This window comes from Pseudophryne corroboree, chromosome 2 (genome assembly GCF_028390025.1).
Source record: "Pseudophryne corroboree isolate aPseCor3 chromosome 2, aPseCor3.hap2, whole genome shotgun sequence".
Classification (NCBI taxonomy): Eukaryota; Metazoa; Chordata; class Amphibia; order Anura; family Myobatrachidae; genus Pseudophryne; species Pseudophryne corroboree.
The window spans coordinates 751,225,818-751,252,153 of record NC_086445.1 but is presented as its reverse complement, the minus strand read 5'-3'; positions in this window follow the sequence as shown (position 1 = coordinate 751,252,153).

Sequence of the window (26,336 nt, the reverse complement as noted above, 5' to 3'; positions counted from 1 at the left end):
CAATGGCAAATTGCAGGAGCACGAGATTGTCTGGGGTAAGACTGGCCCTTGGCTTTCCCTTGAGGTTGAAAGGAACGAAAAGTGGTAGTCTTCGCTTTCTGTGTAGAAGGATTAGTAGGAGGAAGGAAAGCAGTCTTAGCAGCTGCTAATTCAGAGACTATTTTATTCAGGTCCTCTCCAAATAGAAGTCCAAATCCACTTTCCACAACCTTAACCACAGTATACGGCGAGCCAGGATAGACGTGGATGACGCTTTAGCTACTAGTACCCCCGCCTCAGAGGACACCTCCTGAATGTAATAGGTGGTGGTGCATATGTGAGAAAGGTATTGTCTGGCATTGTCAGAAATATCCTCGGGTAGCTCATCCTCTAACGCCTGAACCCATGCTACAATACCTTTTGCAGCCCAAGAGGCAGCTATCGTGGGTCTATGAATGGCCCCTGCGAGGGAATATATAGATTTCGGGCATCCCTCCACATGCTTATCTGTCGGTTCCTTCAGGGAGGTGACAGTGGTGACAGGCAGAGTAATGACACCACGAGACGGGTGACGTGAGAGTCCACCGAAGGCGGATTCTCCCATTTATTACATAACTCTGCAGAGAGAGGATAGCGAGCCAAAGCCCGTTTAGGGAGCGGGAATTTCTTTCCTGGGGTAGACCAGGGTTCCCTCCTGATATCCACAAGCTGATCAGAATGGGGTAATACAGTTTTAACCATCTTCTGTTGTTTAAACAAAGAGATTTATGGTAGACTTATCATGGTTAAATCTCTTTCTGCAAGGTACACTGGATTCCACAGGGAATACATCGGGGTGTACAGTTGGATCTTGATCTTAGGCACCAACAGGCTAAAGCTTTGACTGTTCCCAGGATGCACTGCACCGCCTCCTCTATAACCTCGCCTCAGGGCACTGGAGCTCAGTTTCGTTGACCAGTCCAATGCAGTAGCAGTTAAAAGTGACAGCAGATGTTAGTCACATAGAACCAAATTCTCACTACAGGAGAAGGGACCAGCGGTTAATACCATACAAACCCAAAGAAGCTAAGTGCATCAGGGTGGGCGCCCTGTGGAATCCAGTGTACCCCGCAGAAAGAGATTTAACCATAGTAAGTCTACCATAAATCTCCTTTTCTGCAGCGGGGTACATTGGGATTCCACAAGGCATACATCGGGGATGTCCTAAAGCAGTTCCTCAAGGGAGGGGACACACCGTAGCGGGCACAAGAACCCGGCGTCCAAAGGAAGCATCCTGGAAGGCGGAAATATCAAAGGCGTAGAACCTAATGAATGTGTTCACGGAGGACCACGTACAGTAGCTGCCTTGCACAATTGTTCAGCAGACGCCACACGGCTGGCCACCCAAGAAGGTCCAACAGACCAAGTAGAATGGGCTTTAATAGCAGCAGGAACTGGGAGTCCAGCCTGCGCATAAGCTTGTGCTATCACCATTCTAATCTATCTGGCCAAGGTTTGCTTATTCGCAGGCCAGCCACGTTTGTGAAAAACAAAAAGGGTATCTGACCTCCGGATACAGGTAATCCTCTCCACGTAGATATGGAGAGCCCGTACCACATCAAAAGACCGTTCTTTGGAAGACAAACCAGAAGAGATAAAAGCCGGAACCACAATCTCTTGGTTAAGATGGAAAAAAGATACCACTTTAGGTAGATAACCAGGGCGAGTTCGAAGAACTGCCTGGTCACGGTGAAAAATGAAAAAGGGTGGACGACAGGACAAAGCACCTAAGTCTGACACCCTCCTAGCAGAGGCAATAGCCAGCAGAAACACGACCTTAAGCGTAAGGCATTTAAGGTCCACAGACTCAAGAGGTTCAAATGGAGACTCTTGTAGGGCATTTAAGACAACAGACAGAACCCATGGAGCGACAGGAGGCACATAGGGGGTAATTCTGAGTTGATCGCAGCAGGAAATTTGTTAGCAGTTGGGCAAAACCATGTGCACTGCAGGGGAGGCAGATATAACATGTGCAGAGAGAGTTAGATTTGGGTGTGGTGAGTTCAATCTGCAATCTAAATTGCAGTGTAAAAATAAAGCAGCCAGTATTTACCCTGCACAGAAACAAAATAACCCACCCAAATCTAACTCTCTCTGCAAATGTTATATCTGCCCCCCCCCTGCAGTGCACATGGTTTTGCCCAACTGCAAAAAAAATTTCCTGCTGCGATCAACTTGGAATTACCCCCATAGGGAGGCTGAATCCGTAAAACACCCTGAGTGAAAGTATGAACATCAGGGATAGATGCAATTTTTCTCTGAAACCACACCGACAAGGCAGATATATGAACCTTGAGGGAGGCCAGACGGAGGCCTAAATCTAGGCTTTGTTGCAGAAAAGAACAATAGGCAGTGTACATAAACTTGCTTAATTGGGCGCTAATACAATGTTATATATTGGATATGTACCAATTTAATTTGATTTTGTTTATTTAGAAAGCAGCTCCTATGTGGCAACTGGATGCCTTTTATACGAAGGGGATAGATTAAGTTTCAAACAGAAACATAAGGAGCGCTACTGATAAATTAAAAAAATTTTGTTTTATTTTTTAGATAATAATTACCACATTATAAACAATTTACCTAGTAGCTACCAGGTAACATAATATCACAATACAATGATTAGATACGCAATATATATATATATATTTTCAGCTAATTAGCTCTTTTTAAAAAACAGTACTGCAGGCCAAAATAATTATAGTGGAATCAGGAAGTCCTCCAATTTGGTATAGTTAGTTGTAAAAATGGAAGAAACCGTCCCACAGTGTGATTATGAGAGGTACTTTGTATTTGTTGTAAATACCCTCAATTTATGAGACACTGATCTCACCCTTGTTGGCTGATCACCGCTGATTCCCGTCGATGGCAGTTTTGCGGTACGGACTGTGAGCAGTTAGATGTATTACTCCTTGGTATTCCGAGAGGAGGTGTCACAGATTCTCAACAGTCAGTCCGCTGACAGGGCTTCTCAAGCACAGCGCTGGAGCGTCTGGATGTAACGTCTCACCATACGCCAGAAGGGGAGAAATCTCAGGATTAGCCAAAGTGTTGGAGGATAAATGAGGACTCCTTCAATGGACAAGCAGTGCCCGCAGCCCTCAACGCGTTTCTCCGCCCCAAACAACCGGCGGTTTCATCAGGAGGTGTAGAAGTCCAATAGAGGGGTAGATGGATATTTAAATGCTTTAGTGTCCAATCAGCATTGAAATAGTAATGTGCACACCTGAGTTTTTACTCGGTGTGATGGTTGTCAATGAATAATCAAATCCCCTTATATTGAATCAGCTGTTTCCGTGGTAATGCATACACCTGAGTGATCGTTCAACGCTGCATCACTCAGGTAATCGGCTCACACATTTATTTTGGTACAAATATATTAATTAAAAATAGTATTCTTAGTAGTAAAAACACATAGTATAAATAAATAATAAAAAAGAAGAAAGCAGTAAACAAGAGTATTGATAACACGAGTCCTGACGAATCAATATATAAACATTTATAGTGAGTCTATTGCTCATGTTATATAGTGTCTGTTTGTATTATTTGCCCTTCTGACAGTTCTCGTGTACTCAAAAACTCACATCAATCCTCATACACAAGTATCAGATGTATCTATGTGTATATATATAGAAATCATACCCTAATATTTTAATGGAGAACGGCATCCCAGAGGAGTATGGCTGTGATCTAACTATATAGTTTCTTAAGAAGCTTATACATGAAAAGTCTCTATCTCTATCAGGCATCCACAATAGTCTAGTGGATACGTAGCCGAGCTTTGATGAGAGAGGTCATCGGTTCTAGACCAACATAAGAGTATTTATTTACATGCATTTATTATTTCTTTGATTTTTATCCTTTTGATGTTTTTAAAATTTATAGCATTATCATAAATAATAAGAAGTGGAAAAAAGAGAGACAGCATCAGTTTATCATCAATTAGGTCCAGATGGTAAAGATTGATATATACATATATATATATATGTGTTTCACATTCTCTGTACATAAATGACGAACCTAATTAGCGGGAGATAGCATAACGTTTTTCAATTTGTTTGGGAGACTGATAACCAACAACTAACAACCGTATACTTTACTTCACCCATTTCACTTCCCTTCTTTGAGTTATCTAGATACATGTGTAGACAGCTACACCTAAGTAGAGACAAGCTAGATACTAGATTATAGATATAGTTGTAGATTAGTTATACAAAGAGATCTTTTCCAAGAGGGTCCTATATACATTGCAAACACCGCTATATCTCATCTAGCAGAGTGCATTTACATCTCTGTAGATGTTTTAAATGTTTACTGAACCAAACTTAGCCCAAATATAAATGTAACTTATGTGTGGTGAAATATGGACAAATTCAATCGACATATGAAATATCAAAAAGAAGGAAATGGAAGAAACCCAGTGGAGCTTTGATTCATACATTATTTAGCTCAATATTCTCATTAAGACCCAAAGGAAACAGGGTATCTAAAACACATATCCAGTAAGCCTCCCTATTACAAAGGAGACTATATCTGTCCCCACCACGAAATGTCTGCTTTATATGTTCCACTCCTTGTATATGTAGAACACTACATTTTCCTCCATGTAGTGAGTTAACATGTCTAGGTACACTATGATTCGTTGATTTTTTATTTATTAATCTTCTGTGTTCCAGGAACCTAGTGCTGAGAGAACGTGTAGTTCTGCCAACATATTGGCTCCCACAATTACATGAAATTAAATATATAACGAATGTAGTTAGGCAATTTATATTGCCCACTATATCAAAGGATTCTTTGGTTCTACATGACAGGAATTGAGTACCTTCTTTAATATAGCTACAAGTAATACACTTAGATCTGTTACATCTATAGCAACCTGTTCTCAGACCACTTGGACAGGAATTTATACGGTTCTGTTCTTTAGATATTGAGAAATGACTAGGAGACAAATAGTTTTGTAAATTCATAGTTTTCTTAAACGTGATTCTTGCTTCTTGTTCAAGGGAGTCTGCAAGAACTCTATCCATTTTTAATAAAGGGAAATTTTTCTTGATTATTTTTCTAACTGAATTTGAGGCACTATTAAATTTAGAAATAAAGATTGGTTCCTGATTAGTTAAAGTTGACAAGGGGGGAGTGTCCGGATCTCTCACCAAAAGAAGTTCTTCTCTGTCTCTCATAGAGGTTTGGGAGAGAGCTTCATCCAAAACCTCCTGGGGATAACCCTGTTCTATGAATGACTGTGTGAGTTCATTGCTCTGTATAAAGAAATCAGAGTTCATCGAACAATTCCTCCTCAATCTTAAATACTGGCTTTTGGGAATGTTCCGCAGCCAGGGACGGTAATGGCAACTTGAATAATTGAGGAAGGAGCAACAATCTACCTCTTTCTTATAAGTTTTTGTCAAAAGTTCACCTGTATCTGGTCTGGCGTGTAGTGCAATGTCCAAAAACGTAATCTCTGTATTATGTATAGTGCTAGTGAAGGTGAGACCGTACGTGTTAGTGTTCAAAAACTCAACAAATTTATTAACAGAGGAGATGTCCCCATGCCAAATAATAAAAAGATCATCTATGTACCTGCCATAGAGCACCAGGTTCGCCCCATAAGGACCGTCCCATATGTATTCATCCTCAAGACGTCCCATATATAGATTGGCAAAACTTGGGGCGAACCTGGTGCCCATGGCGGTACCATGTATCTGTAAATAAAAATCACCATTAAACGTGAAACAATTCCGTGTTAATATAAAGTGAATGGCTTCTAAAATAAATTGATTAAGGTGAGGGTAAAGTGTTAAATCCAAATCCAAATAGTGTTTGATTGTTTGTATTCCATTTTTGTGAGGGATATTTGTATATAGTGATTCCACATCGCAGGTGACTAATAAGTAATCCTCCTGCCAACTGATATTCTTAATCAGCTGCAAAAAATGAGTGGTATCTCTAATGTGAGATTTGAGATTTTTTACCAGTGGTTGCAAAAATGAATCAACAAAAGCTGAAAGGTGAGATGTGAGGGAACCCACTCCCGATATAATGGGACGACCAGGAGGTGATGTGAGAGATTTGTGAATTTTTGGGAGGTGATAGTAAGTGGGAGTGATAGGGTGAGTGTTAAACAAAAACCGATATTCGGTCTTGGAGATTGCACCACACGTCAAAGCCCGCATCAATATTGCCTTAAGTTCTCCAATGAAACTCAGGGTGGGATCCCCATGAAGTTTAGAATAAAAATTTTTGTTAAGTTGCCGATAGGCCTCCTGTAGATATTCAGATACATTTTGGACAACAGTCCCTCCCCCCTTGTCAGCTGTTTTAATTATAATAGTATTGTCCCTTTGTAGGTTCTTCAAAGCACGCCTCTCATTGCTATGCAAATTGTCTCTATTCCTTCTTTTTCTTTTTCCTGTCGTTTCACATACATTTTTAAAACCTGTAGAGTAGTGGTATAAAAGGTTTCTATATATCCACTTTTATAATGAGTAGGATAGAACTCACTTTTATTACGAAACAAGTTTCTATTATTGGTACGCTTCACATCAAAAATTGGAACTGTTTGTGATGTAGCTCCCTCAAGTTGTAAATCTGTCAATATGTCTAAAGTAGATTGATCATTTGAATCCAATACTATGGGAACCCCCTCAATATTTTTATTTTTAAGAGTTTTGTTATGGAAGTATCTCTTTCTACAGAGATCACGTGTGTATCTATTTAATTCGATGTAGAGGTCGAAGAATTGAGGATCTTTGGTAGGTGCGAATTTCAACCCTTTAGCCAAAATGGCTTTTTCACTCTCAGATAACTTCCTGGAGGACAGGTTGAATATCGCTGTATTCCTTATTTTAGTTTTGAGTTTTTTCCGGGATTCATTTCTTCCTCCTCTACATCCTCTAAATTTGATTCTCTCCTTCTTTTTGGTGACTGTGGCTCTAGAGGGCTGAATCTGTTTCGATTTTTCCAAATGGGGTATAGTTCCCGTTCTAAAAAATGGGAGGAGTCTGTGATGTTATTTGTCTCCTCATATCCAGCAGGCATTTGGTGGGGATTTTTTGGCCTGGCCCCTTTTTGGGTAAATTCCCTCATATGTATCGGAATTGCAGCTTGAGCTGTTTGAGGTGTCAAGGGTCTTCTCTCATTTCTTAGATTAGTTTTTGAGTTATCTCTAAAAGATGATCTATTTGATCTGGGATCATATTTAGATTGCATGTTTCTATTGTCATTATTTTTAGAAGGGTGGGGAGATGGTTTTTGATAACTGGATTGTTTATGCATATCCATTGTTCTTCTCCCACCTCTATTATAAGTATGCACAATATCATTGGAGTAGTCGTATCTGTCCCTATCTAGTTTTTTGTTTTTATTGGAGATAATCTCCTTTTCAAATTCCTCTACTTTTTGGTTCAGAACATAGTCACAGTTATTAAAATCTGATCTTATGTTAAAAGGTTGCGACAAATTTTGTACCTTCTCTATTTCTGCACAAATATTGGTAACTTTAGTGTCACGATATGTAACTAAAAGCTCCATTAGAGAGAACGAACAGTTGTCAAGAATCTCATTCCACTTTTTTGTGAGGTCAATATCATCTTTAAAGGAACAGGACTTATGTATCCTTAGACCTCTAGGGATCATTTTTTCTTTAATATATTTAGATAGCGACATTTTGTCAAGCCAATGTCTCGTTTCTGCTTTTAGTAGATTTTCCAATCTACTAAATAAATGATGCATATCTAGTGGATTTGCCTCCGTGGAAAGAGATTCAGCAGCTATAAGTTCCTGTAGGAGCACATTCCGTCTCTCATTCCTCTCATTAAATCTCCTCTGGGATGCCATAATCCAATTCAAAGTATGAAGAATATATATAAAAAACAATATTACTTATTAAACTCAAAAGCAGCCCAAAATGGTTTGTCCAGATCCAAACAGTTTATAAAGAACAATAGGCAGTGTACATAAACTTGCTTAATCGGGCGCTAATACAATGTTATATATTGGATATGTACCAATTTAATTTGATTTTGTTTATTTAGAAAGCAGCTCCTATGTGGCAACTGGATGCCTTTTATACTAAGGGGATAGATTAAGTTTCAAACAGAAACATAAGGAGCGCTACTGATAAATTAAAAAATTTTTGTTTTATTTTTTAGATAATAATTACCACATTATAAACAATTTACCTAGTAGCTACCAGGAAACATAATATCACAATACAATGATTAGATACGCAATATATATATTTTCAGCTAATTAGCTCTTATTAAAAAACAGTACTGCAGTCCAAAATAATTATAGTGGAATCAGGAAGTCCTCCAATTTGGTATAGTTAGTTGTAAAAATGGAAGAAACCGTCCCACAGTGTGATTATGAGAGGTACTTTGTATTTGTTGTAAATACCCTCAATTTATGAGACACTGATCTCACCCTTGTTGGCTGATCACCGCTGATTCCCGTCGATGGCAGTTTTGCGGTACGGACTGTGAGCAGTTAGATGTATTACTCCTTGGTATTCCGAGAGGAGGTGTCACAGATTCTCAACAGTCAGTCCGCTGACAGGGCTTCTCAAGCACAGCGCTGGAGCGTCTGGATGTAACGTCTCACCATACGCCAGAAGGGGATAAATCTCAGGATTAGCCAAAGTGTTGGAGGATAAATGAGGACTCCTTCAATGGACAAGCAGTGCCCGCAGCCCTCAACGCATTTCTCCGCCCCAAACAACCGGCGGTTTCATCAGGAGGTGTAGAAGTCCAATAGAGGGGTAGATGGATATTTAAATGCTTTAGTGTCCAATCAGCATTGAAATAGTAATGTGCACACCTGAGTTTTTACTCGGTGTGATGGTTGTCAATGAATAATCAAATCCCCTTATATTGAATCAGCTGTTTCCGTGGTAATGCATACACCTGAGTGATCGTTCAACGCTGCATCACTCAGGTAATCGGCTCACACATTTATTTTGGTACAAATATATTAATTAAAAATAGTATTCTTAGTAGTAAAAACACATAGTATAAATAAATAATAAAAAAGAAGAAAGCAGTAAACAAGAGTATTGATAACACGAGTCCTGACGAATCAATATATAAACATTTATAGTGAGTCTATTGCTCATGTTATATAGTGTCTGTTTGTATTATTTGCCCTTCTGACAGTTCTCGTGTACTCAAAAACTCACATCAATCCTCATACACAAGTATCAGATGTATCTATGTGTATATATATAGAAATCATACCCTAATATTTTAATGGAGAACGGCATCCCAGAGGAGTATGGCTGTGATCTAACTATATAGTTTCTTAAGAAGCTTATACATGAAAAGTCTCTATCTCTATCAGGCATCCACAATAGTCTAGTGGATACGTAGCCGAGCTTTGATGAGAGAGGTCATCGGTTCTAGACCAACATAAGAGTATTTATTTACATGCATTTATTATTTCTTTGATTTTTATCCTTTTGATGTTTTTAAAATTTATAGCATTATCATAAATAATAAGAAGTGGAAAAAAGAGAGACAGCTCAGTTTATCATCAATTAGGTCCAGATGGTAAAGATTGATATATACATATATATATATGTGTTTCACATTCTCTGTACATAAATGATGAACCTAATTAGCGGGAGATAGCATAACGTTTTTCAATTTGTTTGGGAGACTGATAACCAACAACTAACAACCGTATACTTTACTTCACCCATTTCACTTCCCTTCTTTGAGTTATCTAGATACATGTGTAGACAGCTACACCTAAGTAGAGACAAGCTAGATACTAGATTATGGATATAGTTGTAGATTAGTTATACAAAGAGATTTTTTCCAAGAGGGTCCTATATACATTGCAAACACCGCTATATCTCATCTAGCAGAGTGCATTTACATCTCTGTAGATGTTTTAAATGTTTACTGAACCAAACTTAGCCCAAATATAAATGTAACTTATGTGTGGTGAAATATGGACAAATTCAATCGACATATGAAATATCAAAAAGAAGGAAATGGAAGAAACCCAGTGGAGCTTTGATTCATACATTATTTAGCTCAATATTCTCATTAAGACCCAAAGGAAACAGGGTATCTAAAACACATATCCAGTAAGCCTCCCTATTACAAAGGAGACTATATCTGTCCCCACCACGAAATGTCTGCTTTATATGTTCCACTCCTTGTATATGTAGAACACGACATTTTCCTCCATGTAGTGAGTTAACATGTCTAGGTACACTATGATTCGTTGATTTTTTATTTTGCTATAAATTTTAAAAACATCAAAAGGATAAAAATCAAAGAAATAATAAATGCATGTAAATAAATACTCTTATGTTGGTCTAGAACCGATGACCTCTCTCATCAAAGCTCGGCTACGTATCCACTAGACTATTGTGGATGCCTGATAGAGATAGAGACTTTTCATGTATAAGCTTCTTAAGAAACTATATAGTTAGATCACAGCCATACTCCTCTGGGATGCCGTTCTCCATTAAAATATTAGGGTATGATTTCTATATATATACACATAGATACATCTGATACTTGTGTATGAGGATTGATGTGAGTTTTTGAGTACACAAGAACTGTCAGAAGGGCAAATAATACAAACAGACACTATATAACATGAGCAATAGACTCACTATAAATGTTTATATATTGATTCGTCAGGACTCGTGTTATCAATACTCTTGTTTACTGCTTTCTTCTTTTTTATTATTTATTTATACTATGTGTTTTTACTACTAAGAATACTATTTTTAATTAATATATTTGTACCAAAATAAATGTGTGAGCCGATTACCTGAGTGATGCAGCGTTGAACGATCACTCAAGTGTATGCATTACCACGGAAACAGCTGATTCAATATAAGGGGATTTGATTATTCATTGACAACCATCACACCGAGTAAAAACTCAGGTGTGCACATTACTATTTCAATGCTGATTGGACACTAAAGCATTTAAATATCCATCTACCCCTCTATTGGACTTCTACACCTCCTGATGAAACCGCCGGTTGTTTGGGGCGGAGAAACGCGTTGAGGGCTGCGGGCACTGCTTGTCCATTGAAGGAGTCCTCATTTATCCTCCAACACTTTGGCTAATCCTGAGATTTCTCCCCTTCTGGCGTATGGTGAGACGTTACATCCAGACGCTCCAGCGCTGTGCTTGAGAAGCCCTGTCAGCGGACTGACTGTTGAGAATCTGTGACACCTCCTCTCGGAATACCAAGGAGTAATACATCTAACTGCTCACAGTCCGTACCGCAAAACTGCCATCGACGGGAATCAGCGGTGATCAGCCAACAAGGGTGAGATCAGTGTCTCATAAATTGAGGGTATTTACAACAAATACAAAGTACCTCTCATAATCACACTGTGGGACGGTTTCTTCCATTTTTACAACTAACTATACCAAATTGGAGGACTTCCTGATTCCACTATAATTATTTTGGACTGCAGTACTGTTTTTTAATAAGAGCTAATTAGCTGAAAATATATATATTGCGTATCTAATCATTGTATTGTGATATTATGTTACCTGGTAGCTACTAGGTAAATTGTTTATAATGTGGTAATTATTATCTAAAAAATAAAACAAAAATTTTTTAATTTATCAGTAGCGCTCCTTATGTTTCTGTTTGAAACTTAATCTATCCCCTTAGTATAAAAGGCATCCAGTTGCCACATAGGAGCTGCTTTCTAAATAAACAAAATCAAATTAAATTGGTACATATCCAATATATAACATTGTATTAGCGCCCGATTAAGCAAGTTTATGTACACTGCCTATTGTTCTTTATAAACTGTTTGGATCTGGACAAACCATTTTGGGCTGCTTTTGAGTTTAATAAGTAATATTGTTTTTTATATATATTCTTCATACTTTGAATTGGATTATGGCATCCCAGAGGAGATTTAATGAGAGGAATGAGAGACGGAATGTGCTCCTACAGGAACGTATAGCTGCTGAATCTCTTTCCACGGAGGCAAATCCACTAGATATGCATCATTTATTTAGTAGATTGGAAAATCTACTAAAAGCAGAAACGAGACATTGGCTTGACAAAATGTCGCTATCTAAGTATATTAAAGAAAAAATGATCCCTAGAGGTCTAAGGATACATAAGTCCTGTTCCTTTAAAGATGATATTGACCTCACAAAAAAGTGGAATGAGATTCTTGACAACTGTTCGTTCTCTCTAATGGATCTTTTAGTTACATATCGTGACACTAAAGTTACCAATATTTGTGCAGAAATAGAGAAGGTACAAAATTTGTTGCAACCTTTTAACATAAGATCAGATTTTAATAACTGTGACTATGTTCTGAACCAAAAAGTAGAGGAATTTGAAAAGGAGATTATCTCCAATAAAAACAAAAAACTAGATAGGGACAGATACGACTACTCCAATGATATTGTGCGTACTTATAATAGAGGTGGGAGAAGAACAATGGATATGCATAAACAATCCAGTTATCAAAAACCATCTCCCCACCCTTCTAAAAATAATGACAATAGAAACATGCAATCTAAATATGATCCCAGATCAAATAGATCATCTTTTAGAGATAACTCAAAAACTAATCTAAGAAATGAGAGAAGACCCTTGACACCTCAAACAGCTCAAGCTGCAATTCCGATACATATGAGGGAATTTACCCAAAAAGGGGCCAGGCCAAAAAATCCCCACCAAATGCCTGCTGGATATGAGGAGACAAATAACATCACAGACTCCTCCCATTTTTTAGAACGGGAACTATACCCCATTTGGAAAAATCGAAACAGATTCAGCCATCTAGAGCCACAGTCACCAAAAAGAAGGAGAGAATCAAATTTAGAGGATGTAGAGGAGGAAGAAGTGAATCCCGGAAAAAACTCAAAACTAAAATAAGGAATACAGCGATATTCAACCTGTCCTCCAGGAAGTTATCTGAGAGTGAAAAAGCCATTTTGGCTAAAGGGTTGAAATTCGCACCTACCAAAGATCCTCAATTCTTCGACCTCTACATCGAATTAAATAGATACACACGTGATCTCTGTAGAAAGAGATACTTCCATAACAAAACTCTTAAAAATAAAAATATTGAGGGGGTTCCCATAGTATTGGATTCAAATGATCAATCTACTTTAGACATATTGACAGATTTACAACTTGAGGGAGCTACATCACAAACAGTTCCAATTTTTGATGTGAAGCGTACCAATAATAGAAACTTGTTTCGTAATAAAAGTGAGTTCTATCCTACTCATTATAAAAGTGGATATATAGAAACCTTTTATACCACTACTCTACAGGATTTTAAAAATTTATGTGAAACGACAGGAAAAAGAAAAAGAAGGAATAGAGACAATTTGCATAGCAATGAGAGGCGTGCTTTGAAGAACCTACAAAGGGACAATACTATTATAATTAAAACAGCTGACAAGGGGGGAGGGACTGTTGTCCAAAATGTATCTGAATATCTACAGGAGGCCTATCGGCAACTTAACAACAAAAATTTTTATTCTAAACTTCATGGGGTTCCCACCCTGAGTTTCATTGGAGAACTTAAGGCAATATTGATGCGGGCTTTGACGTGTGGTGCAATCTCCAAGACCGAATATCGGTTTTTGTTTAACACTCACCCTATCACTCCCACTTACTATCACCTCCCAAAAATTCACAAATCTCTCACATCACCTCCTGGTCGTCCCATTATATCGGGAGTGGGTTCCCTCACATCTCACCTTTCAGCTTTTGTTGATTCATTTTTGCAACCACTGGTAAAAAATCTCAAATCTCACATTAGAGATACCACTCATTTTTTGCAGCTGATTAAGAATATCAGTTGGCAGGAGGATTACTTATTAGTCACCTGCGATGTGGAATCACTATATACAAATATCCCTCACAAAAATGGAATACAAACAATCAAACACTATTTGGATTTAACACTTTCCCCTCACCTTAATCAATTTATTTTAGAAGCCATTCACTTTATATTAACACGGAATTATTTCACATTTAATGGTGATTTTTATTTACCGATACATGGTACCGCCATGGGCACCAGGTTCGCCCCAAGTTTTGCCAATCTATATATGGGACGTCTTGAGGATGAATACATATGGGACGGTCCTTATGGGGCGAACCTGGTGCTCTATGGCAGGTACATAGACGATCTTTTTATTATTTGGCATGGGGACATCTCCTCTGTTAATAAATTTGTTGAGTTTTTGAACACTAACACGTACGGTCTCACCTTCACTAGCACTATACATAATACAGAGATTACGTTTTTGGACATTGCACTACACGCCAGACCAGATACAGGTGAACTTTTGACAAAAACTTATAAGAAAGAGGTAGATTGTTGCTCCTTCCTCAATTATTCAAGTTGCCATTACCGTCTCTGGCTGCGGAACATTCCCAAAAGCCAGTATTTAAGATTGAGGAGGAATTGTTCGATGAACTCTGATTTCTTTATACAGAGCAATGAACTCACACAGTCATTCAGAGAACAGGGTTATCCCCAGGAGGTTTTGGATGAAGCTCTCTCCCAAACCTCTATGAGAGACAGAGAAGAACTTCTTTTGGTGAGAGATCCGGACACTCCCCCCTTGTCAACTTTAACTAATCAGGAACCAATCTTTATTTCTAAATTTAATAGTGCCTCAAATTCAGTTAGAAAAATAATCAAGAAAAATTTCCCTTTATTAAAAATGGATAGAGTTCTTGCAGACTCCCTTGAACAAGAAGCAAGAATCACGTTTAAGAAAACTATGAATTTACAAAACTATTTGTCTCCTAGTCATTTCTCAATATCTAAAGAACAGAACCGTATAAATTCCTGTCCAAGTGGTCTGAGAACAGGTTGCTATAGATGTAACAGATCTAAGTGTATTACTTGTAGCTATATTAAAGAAGGTACTCAATTCCTGTCATGTAGAACCAAAGAATCCTTTGATATAGTGGGCAATATAAATTGCCTAACTACATTCGTTATATATTTAATTTCATGTAATTGTGGGAGCCAATATGTTGGCAGAACTACACGTTCTCTCAGCACTAGGTTCCTGGAACACAGAAGATTAATAAATAAAAAATCAACGAATCATAGTGTACCTAGACATGTTAACTCACTACATGGAGGAAAATGTAGTGTTCTACATATACAAGGAGTGGAACATATAAAGCAGACATTTCGTGGTGGGGACAGATATAGTCTCCTTTGTAATAGGGAGGCTTACTGGATATGTGTTTTAGATACCCTGTTTCCTTTGGGTCTTAATGAGAATATTGAGCTAAATAATGTATGAATCAAAGCTCCACTGGGTTTCTTCCATTTCCTTCTTTTTGATATTTCATATGTCGATTGAATTTGTCCATATTTCACCATATATTTGGGCTAAGTTTGGTTCAGTAAACATTTAAAACATCTACAGAGATGTAAATGCACTCTGCTAGATGAGATATAGCGGTGTTTGCAATGTATATAGGACCCTCTTGGAAAAAATCTCTTTGTATAACTAATCTACAACTATATCTATAATCTAGTATCTAGCTTGTCTCTACTTAGGTGTAGCTGTCTACACATGTATCTAGATAACTCAAAGAAGGGAAGTGAAATGGGTGAAGTAAAGTATACGGTTGTTAGTTGTTGGTTATCAGTCTCCCAAACAAATTGAAAAACGTTATGCTATCTCCCGCTAATTAGGTTCATCATTTATGTACAGAGAATGTGAAACACATATATATATATATATATATATATATGTATATATCAATCTTTACCATCTGGACCTAATTGATGATAAACTGATGCTGTCTCTCTTTTTTCCACTTCTTATTATTTATGATAATGCTATAAATTTTAAAAACATCAAAAGGATAAAAATCAAAGAAATAATAAATGCATGTAAATAAATACTCTTATGTTGGTCTAGAACCAATGACCTCTCTCATCAAAGCTCGGCTACGTATCCACTAGACTATTGTGGATGCCTGATAGAGATAGAGACTTTTCATGTATAAGCTTCTTAAGAAATGATATAGTTAGATCACAGCCATACTCCTCTGGGATGCCGTTCTCCATTAAAATATTAGGGTATGATTTCTATATATATACACATAGATACATCTGATACTTGTGTATGAGGATTGATGTGAGTTTTTGAGTACACGAGAACTGTCAGAAGGGCAAATAATACAAACAGACACTATATAACATGAGCAATAGACTCACTATAAATGTTTATATATTGATTCGTCAGGACTCGTGTTATCAATACTCTTGTTTACTGCTTTCTTCTTTTTTATTATTTATTTATACTATGTGTTTTTACTACTAAGAATACTATTTTTTATTAATATATTTGTACCAAAATAAATGTGTGAGCCGATTACCTGAGTGATGCAGCGTTGAACGATCACTCAGGTGTATGCATTACCACGGAAACAGCTGATTCAATATAAGGGGATTTGATTATTCATTGACAACCATCACACCGAGTAAAAACTCAGGTGTGCACATTACTATTTCAATGCTGATTGGACACTAAAGCATTTAAATATCCATCTACCCCTCTATTGGACTTCTACACCTCCTGATGAAACCGCCGGTTGTTTGGGGCGGAGAAATGCGTTGAGGGCTGCGGGCACTGCTTGTCCATTGAAGGAGTCCTCATTTATCCTCCAACACTTTGGCTAATCCTGAGATTTCTCCCCTTCTGGCGTATGGTGAGACGTTACATCCAGACGCTCCAGCGCTGTGCTTGAGAAGCCCTGTCAGCGGACTGACTGTTGAGAATCTGTGACACCTCCTCTCGGAATACCAAGGAGTAATACATCTAACTGCTCACAGTCCGTACCGCAAAACTGCCATCGACGGGAATCAGCGGTGATCAGCCAACAAGGGTGAGATCAGTGTCTCATAAATTGAGGGTATTTACAACAAATACAAAGTACCTCTCATAATCACACTGTGGGACGGTTTCTTCCATTTTTACAACTAACTATACCAAATTGGAGGACTTCCTGATTCCACTATAATTATTTTGGACTGCAGTACTGTTTTTTAATAAGAGCTAATTAGCTGAAAATATATATATTGCGTATCTAATCATTGTATTGTGATATTATGTTACCTGGTAGCTACTAGGTAAATTGTTTATAATGTGGTAATTATTATCTAAAAAATAAAACAAAAAATTTTTAATTTATCAGTAGCGCTCCTTATGTTTCTGTTTGAAACTTAATCTATCCCCTTTGTTGCAGAAAAGCCAAAAGCCTGGAAGTTCTGAACAAACAGGCATCATAATTCTTAGCAGCACACCATGTGAAGTAACAGTTCCAGACCCTGTAATAAATCAGAGCAGAAGCCGGTTTGCGGGCCTTCAACATAGTTTGAAAAATCCTTTGGCCCTCAGCATTGAAGCTTCAAGAGCCACGCCGTCAAAGCCAGTCTGGCCAGGTCCGGATAGACACAAGGGCCCTGAACGAGGAGGACTGGACATTGAAGAAATAGAAGAGGACGCTCTATCGATAGACCTTGTAGGTCTGAGAACCAATGCCATCTGGGCCACGCTGGAGCAACTAGAAGTAGTATTCCTCTTTCTTGCTTGAAGTTCCGTAGTACCCTGGGCTGGAGTGACACTGGAGGAACATGGCAGCCGAAAGTTCCATGGAATTGCCAGTGCATCCACGAACACTGCTTGAGGATTCCTTGTCCTTGATCTGAAGACCGGAACCTTGTGATTGTGTCGAGACGCCATCAGATCTACATCTGGTAAGCCCCACTTGTCCACTAGGAGTTGAAAGACTTCCAGATGAAGACTCTACTCTCTGGCGTGAACGTCCTGACGACTGAGGAAATACGCTTCCCAGTAGAGGACTCCGGGAATGAACACTGCCGATATTGCTGGCAGATGGCGTTCTGCCCAACGGAGGATTTTTGATACTTCCAACATTGCCATGCGGCTTCGAGTGCCGCCTTGATGATTTATGTATGCCACTGTGGTGGCGTTATCTGATTATACTTGAACAGGCCTGTTCTGTACCAGAGGCAGGGCAAGTGTCAATGCATTGAACACTACCCGCAATTCCAGAATGTTTATCGGGAGGAGAAATTCCTCCCTGGTCCACCGACCCTGGAGAGAGTGTTGCTCCAACACCATGCTCCAACCCTGCAGACTGGCGTCAGTTGTCAGGAGAACCCAGTTGGAGATCCAGAAGGGATGGCCCCTGCTCAACTGTTGGTCCTGTAGCCACCAGCTCAGTGACAGATGAACCTCCGGAGTCAAGGAGATCATTTGAGACCTGATCCGATGGGGCAGGCCATCCCACTTGGAAAGGATTAACCTCTGCAGAGGGCGTGAATAAAATTGAGTGTACTCTACCATGTCGAAAGCCGACACCATGAGGCCTAGTACTTGCATCGTCGAGTGTATCGACACTCTTGGGCGATAGAGGAAGTATCTGATCCTGTCCTGAAGCTTCAGGACTGTCTCTGGAGACAGGAACAATCTCTGGCTGTGTGTGTCCAGCAGTGCCTCCAGGTGCACCATGCTCCGTGCAGGGACCAGCGAGGACTTTTTCCAGTTGATTAGCCACCCGTGGGCCTGTAGGAATTGGACCATCAGTTCCAGATGACTGAGGAGAACATATTGGAAGTTCACCAGGATCAGCAAGTCGTCCAGATACGGCAGGATCCTGATTCCCTGACGGCGGAGAAGGGCCATCATCACGGCCATGACCTTAGTGAAGATCCGAGGGGCCATGGCCAGTCCAAATCGCAGAGCCTGAAACTGATAATGGAGGTTGCCAATAGCAAACCACAGATATTGTTGATGCGAGATGGCAATAGGTATATGCAGGTAAGCATCCTGTATATCCAGGGCTACCATATAGTCCTCGGATTCCATGGCCAGTACATTAGAGAGCAGAGTTTCCATAGGAATTTGGACACTCTCACAAATTTGTTCAATGCTTTGAGGTTGAGTATAGGCCGGAAGGACACATTTGGCTTCGGAACTAGAAACAGGGTTGAATAGTATCCCCTGCGACTCTGGGACCGAGGTACCGGCACTACCACTCCTGTGTCCAGGAGGGATTGCACAACCAAGTGTAGAGCTTGCGCTTTCAACGGATCTGAAAGGATAACCGTCGAGCAAAACTGGCGAGGGGGATGTCTCTTGAAGGAGATTACGTACCCATGAGAGACAACTTTCAGCACCCAGGTGTCCAAAGTGGTCTTTAACCAGACCTGTGCAAACTGCAGAAGTCGGCCTCCCACCGTGCCAAGTCAGTCACAATCTTTTTCAGATCCTCCCCAAAAAGGATGTCTCCCTTAAAAGGGAGCACCTCCAAGGTCTTTTTGGAGTCTAGATCCACCTTCCAGAACCTCAACCACAGAATTCGGCGATCTAGTATGGACATAGTAGACGCCTTGGCTGCCTCAGAGGCCGCCTCCTGAATATAGTGGGAGGCTGTGGTAATATGAGACAGATATTGTCTGGCAGTGTCAGAAACATCCTGAGGTAGCTCATTTTCAATTGCCTGAACCCATGCTTCAATTCCTTTTGCGGCACAGGAGGCTGCTATAGTGGGTCTATGTAGAACACCGGTAAGAGAGTAAATAGACTTCAGGCATCCCTCCACACGCTTATCCGTCGGTTCCTTCAGTGAGGTGACAATGGTGACAGGCAGAGTAGATGACACCACAAGACGGGCAACATGAGAATCCACAGGCGGCGGAGTTTCCCACTTGTACCTCAACTCCGCAGGGATAGGATAACGAGCTAGCATCTTTTTAGACAGGGAAAATTTCTTTCCTGGAGATGACCAGGATTCCTGACGTATCTCAATTAAATGGTCAGAATGTGGTAAGACTACTTTAGTAACCTTCTGACATTTGAACTTATCAGATTTCTTAGACGCAGTAGTGGGATCGATCTCATCATCAATTTGGAGGATCAGCTTAATAGCCTTCGCTAGGTCAGGAACATCAACCTGGGTTGTAGATTCCTCATCAGAAGCGACTGTATCAGTGTCTGATGGATCAGTATATTCCCCATCCTCATCAGAATTATCCAAAATATTAGTGGATTGTGAGGAAGAAATGGCCCGCTTTTGTCTAACCAAAGATTGATTTAATTGTTGTAACTGGGTAGACAGAGTGTCCGCCCAGGGCAGATTAACTACAGGGACAATATGTGGCTGCAGTGGCACCGGAGGTCCCACAGGGGGCGTAAGACATGTCACAAGCGTATTCAGCATATTTGAGAACGCTACCTAAGGTGGTTCCTGATTGGCCACAGGTGTCGCAGGCTGACTGGGAGCTGTATGGCACCCAGTGCCTGAACCATCAGCTAAAACTTCCCCCTCAGGTAAATACTTGGTGCCAGCACTGCATGATGCAGAAGTGTCCGTGGATTTCCCGCCCTGTGTGGCAGACATTATAGGGAATGTAGCCTTAGAGCACAACAGTACAATATAGCCAGACAAACATACCTGCGAATAACCCCCTGATTTATGTGACAGTAAATACAGGGCACAATGAGGTGACTGAAATATACAGTAAAAAACCCCAAACAGTATATACTGTGTAGCTATTAGAGATGAGCGCCTGAAATTTTTCGGGTTTTGTGTTTTGGTTTTGGGTTCGGTTCCGCGGCCGTGTTTTGGGTTCGAACGCGTTTTGGCAAAACCTCACCGAATTTTTTTTGTCGGATTCGGGTGTGTTTTGGATTCGGGTGTTTTTTTCAAAAAACACTAAAAAACAGCTTAAATCATAGAATTTGGGGGTCATTTTGATCCCAAAGTATTATTAACCTCAAAAACCATAATTTACACTCATTTTCAGTCTATTCTGAATACCTCACACCTCACAATATTATTTTTAGTCCTAAAATTTGCACCGAGGTCGCTGTGTGAGTAAGATAAGCGACCCTAGTGGCCGACACAAACACCGGGCCCATCTAGGAGTGGCACTGCAGTGTCACGCAGGATGTCCCTTCCAAAAAACCCTCCCCAAACAGCACATGACGCAAAGAAAAAAAGAGGCGCAATGAGGTAGCTGTGTGAGTAAGATTAGCGACCCTAGTGGCCGACACAAACACCGGGCCCATCTAGGAGTGGCACTGCAGTGTCACGCAGGATGGCCCTTCCAAAAAACCCTCCCCAAACAGCACATGACGCAAAGAAAAAAAGAGGCGCAATGAGGTAGCTGACTGTGTGAGTAAGATTAGCGACCCTAGTGGCCGACACAAACACCGGGCACATCTAGGAGTGGCACTGCAGTGTCACGCAGGATGTCCCTTCCAAAAAACCCTCCCCAAACAGCACATGACGCAAAGAAAAAAAGAGGCGCAATGAGGTAGCTGTGTGAGTAAGATTAGCGACCCTAGTGGCCGACACAAACACCGGGCCCATCTAGGAGTGGCACTGCAGTGTCACGCAGGGTGTCCCTTCCAAAAAACCCACCCCAATCAGCACATGATGCAAAGAAAAAGAAAAGAAAAAAGAGGTGCAAGATGGAATTATCCTTGGGCCCTCCCACCCACCCTTATGTTGTATAAACAAAACAGGACATGCACACTTTAACCAACCCATCATTTCAGTGACAGGGTCTGCCACACGACTGTGACTGATATGACGGGTTGGTTTGGACCCCCCCCAAAAAAGAAGCAATTAATCTCTCCTTGCACAAACTGGCTCTACAGAGGCAAGATGTCCACCTCATCTTCACCCTCCGATATATCACCGTGTACATCCCCCTCCTCACAGATTATCAATTCGTCCCCACTGGAATCCACCATCTCAGCTCCCTGTGTACTTTGTGGAGGCAATTGCTGCTGGTCAATGTCTCCGCGGAGGAATTGATTATAATTCATTTTAATGAACATCATCTTCTCCACATTTTCTGGATGTAACCTCGTACGCCGATTGCTGACAAGGTGAGCGGCGGCACTAAACACTCTTTCGGAGTACACACTTGTGGGAGGGCAACTTAGGTAGAATAAAGCCAGTTTGTGCAAGGGCCTCCAAATTGCCTCTTTTTCCTGCCAGTATAAGTACGGACTGTGTGACGTGCCTACTTGGATGCGGTCACTCATATAATCCTCCACCATTCTATCAATGTTGAGAGAATCATATGCAGTGACAGTAGACGACATGTCCGTAATCGTTGTCAGGTCCTTCAGTCCGGACCAGATGTCAGCATCAGCAGTCGCTCCAGACTGCCCTGCATCACCGCCAGCGGGTGGGCTCGGAATTCTGAGCCTTTTCCTCGCACCCCCAGTTGCGGGAGAATGTGAAGGAGGAGATGTTGACAGGTCGCGTTCCGCTTGACTTGACAATTTTGTCACCAGCAGGTCTTTCAACCCCAGCAGACCTGTGTCTGCCGGAAAGAGAGATCCAAGGTAGGCTTTAAATCTAGGATCGAGCACGGTGGCCAAAATGTAGTGCTCTGATTTCAACAGATTGACCACCCGTGAATCCTTGTTAAGCGAATTAAGGGCTGCATCCACAAGTCCCACATGCCTAGCGGAATCGCTCCGTGTTAGCTCCTCCTTCAATGCCTCCAGCTTCTTCTGCAAAAGCCTGATGAGGGGAATGACCTGACTCAGGCTGGCAGTGTCTGAACTGACTTCACGTGTGGCAAGTTCAAAGGGCATCAGAACCTTGCACAACGTTGAAATCATTCTCCACTGCACTTGAGACAGGTGCATTCCACCTACTATATCGTGCTCAATTGTATAGGCTTGAATGGCCTTTTGCTGCTCCTCCAACCTCTGAAGCATATAGAGGGTTGAATTCCACCTCGTTACCACTTCTTGCTTCAGATGATGGCAGGGCAGGTTCAGTAGTTTTTGGTGGTGCTCCAGTTTTCTGTACGTGGTGCCTGTACGCCGAAAGTGTCCCGCAAATCTTCTGGCCACCGACAGCATCTCTTGCACGCCCCTGTCGTTTTTTAAAAAATTCTGCACCACCAAATTCAAGGTATGTGCAAAACATGGGACGTGCTGGAATTGGCCCATATTTAATGCACACACAATATTGCTGGCGTTGTCCGATGCCACAAATCCACAGGAGAGTCCAATTGGGGTAAGCCATTCCGCGATGATCTTCCTCAGTTGCCGTAAGAGGTTTTCAGCTGTGTGCGTATTCTGGAAAGCGGTGATACAAAGCGTAGCCTGCCTAGGAAAGAGTTGGCGTTTGCGAGATGCTGCTACTGGTGCCGCCGCTGCTGTTCTTGCGGCGGGAGTCCATACATCTACCCAGTGGGCTGTCACAGTCATATAGTCCTGACCCTGCCCTGCTCCACTTGTCCACATGTCCGTGGTTAAGTGGACATTGGGTACAGCTGCATTTTTTAGGACACTGGTGACTCTTTTTCTGAGGTCTGTGTACATTTTCGGTATCGCCTGCCTAGAGAAATGGAACCTAGATGGTATTTGGTACCGGGGACACAGTACCTCCAACAAGTCTCTAGTTGGCTCTGCAGTAATGATGGATACCGGAACCACGTTTCTCACCACCCAGGATGCCAAGGCCTCAGTTATCCGCTTTGCAGTAGGATGACTGCTGTGATATTTCATCTTCCTCGCAAAGGACTGTTGAACAGTCAATTGCTTACTGGAAGTAGTACAAGTGGGCTTACGACTTCCCCTCTGGGATGACCATCGACTCCCAGCGGCAACAACAGCAGCGCCAGCAGCAGTAGGCGTTACACGCAAGGATGCATCGGAGGAATCCCAGGCAGGAGAGGACTCGTCAGACTTGCCAGTGACATGGCCTGCAGGACTATTGGCATTCCTGGGGAAGGAGGAAATTGACACTGAGGGAGTTGGTGGGGTGGTTTGCGTGAGCTTGGTTACAAGAGGAAGGGATTTACTGGTCAGTGGACTGCTTCCGCTGTCACCCAAAGTTTTTGAACTTGTCACTGACTTATTATGAATGCGCTGCAGGTGACGTATAAGGGAGGATGTTCCGAGGTGGTTAACGTCCTTACCCCTACTTATTACAGCTTGACAAAGGGAACACACGGCTTGACACCTGTTGTCCGCATTTGTGGTGAAATACCTCCACACCGAAGAGCTGATTTTTTTGGTATTTTCACCTGGCATGTCAACGGCCATATTCCTCCCACGGACAACAGGTGTCTCCCCGGGTGCCTGACTTAAACAAACCACCTCACCATCAGAATCCTCCTGGTCAATTTCCTCCCCAGCGCCAGCAACACCCATATCCTCCTCATCCTGGTGTACTTCAACACTGACATCTTCAATCTGACTATCAGGAACTGGACTGCGGGTGCTCCTTCCAGCACTTGCAGGGGGCATGCAAATAGTGGAAGGCGCATGCTCTTCACGTCCAGTGTTGGGAAGGTCAGGCATCGCAAACGACACAATTGGACTCTCCTTGTGGATTTGGGATTTCAAAGAACGCACAGTTCTTTGCGGTGCTTTTGCCAGCTTGAGTCTTTTCAGTTTTCTAGCGAGAGGCTGAGTGCTTCCATCCTCATGTGAAGCTGAACCACTAGCCATGAACATAGGCCAGGGCCTCAGCCGTTCCTTGCCACTCCGTGTGGTAAATGGCATATTGGCAAGTTTACGCTTCTCCTCCGACAATTTTATTTTAGGTTTTGGAGTCCTTTTTTTTCTGATATTTGGTGTTTTGGATTTGACATGCTCTGTACTATGACATTGGGCATCGGCCTTGGCAGACGACGTTGCTGGCATTTCATCGTCTCGGCCATGACTAGTGGCAGCAGCTTCAGCACGAGGTGGAAGTGGATCTTGATCTTTCCCTAATTTTGGAACCTCAACTTTTTTGTTCTCCATATTTTATAGGCAGAACTAAAACGCACCTCAGGTAAGCAATGGAGATGGATGGATTGGATACTAGTATACAATTATGGACGGACTGCCACGGTTAGGTGGTATAAAAAAACCACGGTTAGGTGGTATATATTATAATAATAATACAATTATGGATGGACGGACTGCCTGCCGACTGCCGACACAGAGGTAGCCACAGCCGTGAACTACCGCACTGTACACTGGTTGATAAAGAGATAGTAGTATACTCGTAACAATTAGGATGACACTATGACGGTATAAAGAATGAAAAAAAAAACCACGGTTAGGTGGTAGGTATATAATAATAAATAATACAATTCTGGTCGGACGGACTGCCTGCCGTGTGCCGACACAGAGGTAGCCACAGCCGTGAACTACCGCACTGTACACTGGTTGATAAAGAGATAGTAGTATACTCGTAACAATTAGGATGACACTATGACGGTATAAAGAATGAAAAAAAAAACCACGGTTAGGTGGTAGGTATATAATAATAAATAATACAATTCTGGTCGGACGGACTGCCTGCCGTGTGCCGACACAGAGGTAGCCACAGCCGTGAACTACCGCACTGTACACTGGTTGATAAAGAGATAGTAGTATACTCGTAACAATTAGGATGACACTATGACGGTATAAAGAATGAAAAAAAAACCACGGTTAGGTGGTAGGTATATAATAATAAATAATACAATTCTGGTCGGACGGACTGCCTGCCGTGTGCCGACACAGAGGTAGCCACAGCCGTGAACTACCGCACTGTACACTGGTTGATAAAGAGATAGTAGTATACTCGGAACAATTAGGATGACACTATGACGGTATAAAGAATGAAAAAAAAAAACACGGTTAGGTGGTAGGTATATAATAATAAATAATACAATTCTGGTCGGACGGACTGCCTGCCGTGTGCCGACACAGAGGTAGCCACAGCCGTGAACTACCGCACTGTACACTGGTTGATAAAGAGATAGTAGTATACTCGTAACAATTAGGATGACACTATGACGGTATAAAGAATGAAAAAAAAAACCACGGTTAGGTGGTAGGTATATAATAATAAATAATACAATTCTGGTCGGACGGACTGCCTGCCGTGTGCCGACACAGAGGTAGCCACAGCCGTGAACTACCGCACTGTACACTGGTTGATAAAGAGATAGTAGTATACTCGTAACAATTAGGATGACACTATGACGGTATAAAGAATGAAAAAAAAAACCACGGTTAGGTGGTAGGTATATAATAATAAATAATACAATTCTGGTCGGACGGACTGCCTGCCGTGTGCCGACACAGAGGTAGCCACAGCCGTGAACTACCGCACTGTACACTGGTTGATAAAGAGATAGTAGTATACTCGTAACAATTAGGATGACACTATGACGGTATAAAGAATGAAAAAAAAAACCACGGTTAGGTGGTAGGTATATAATAATAAATAATACAATTCTGGTCGGACGGACTGCCTGCCGTGTGCCG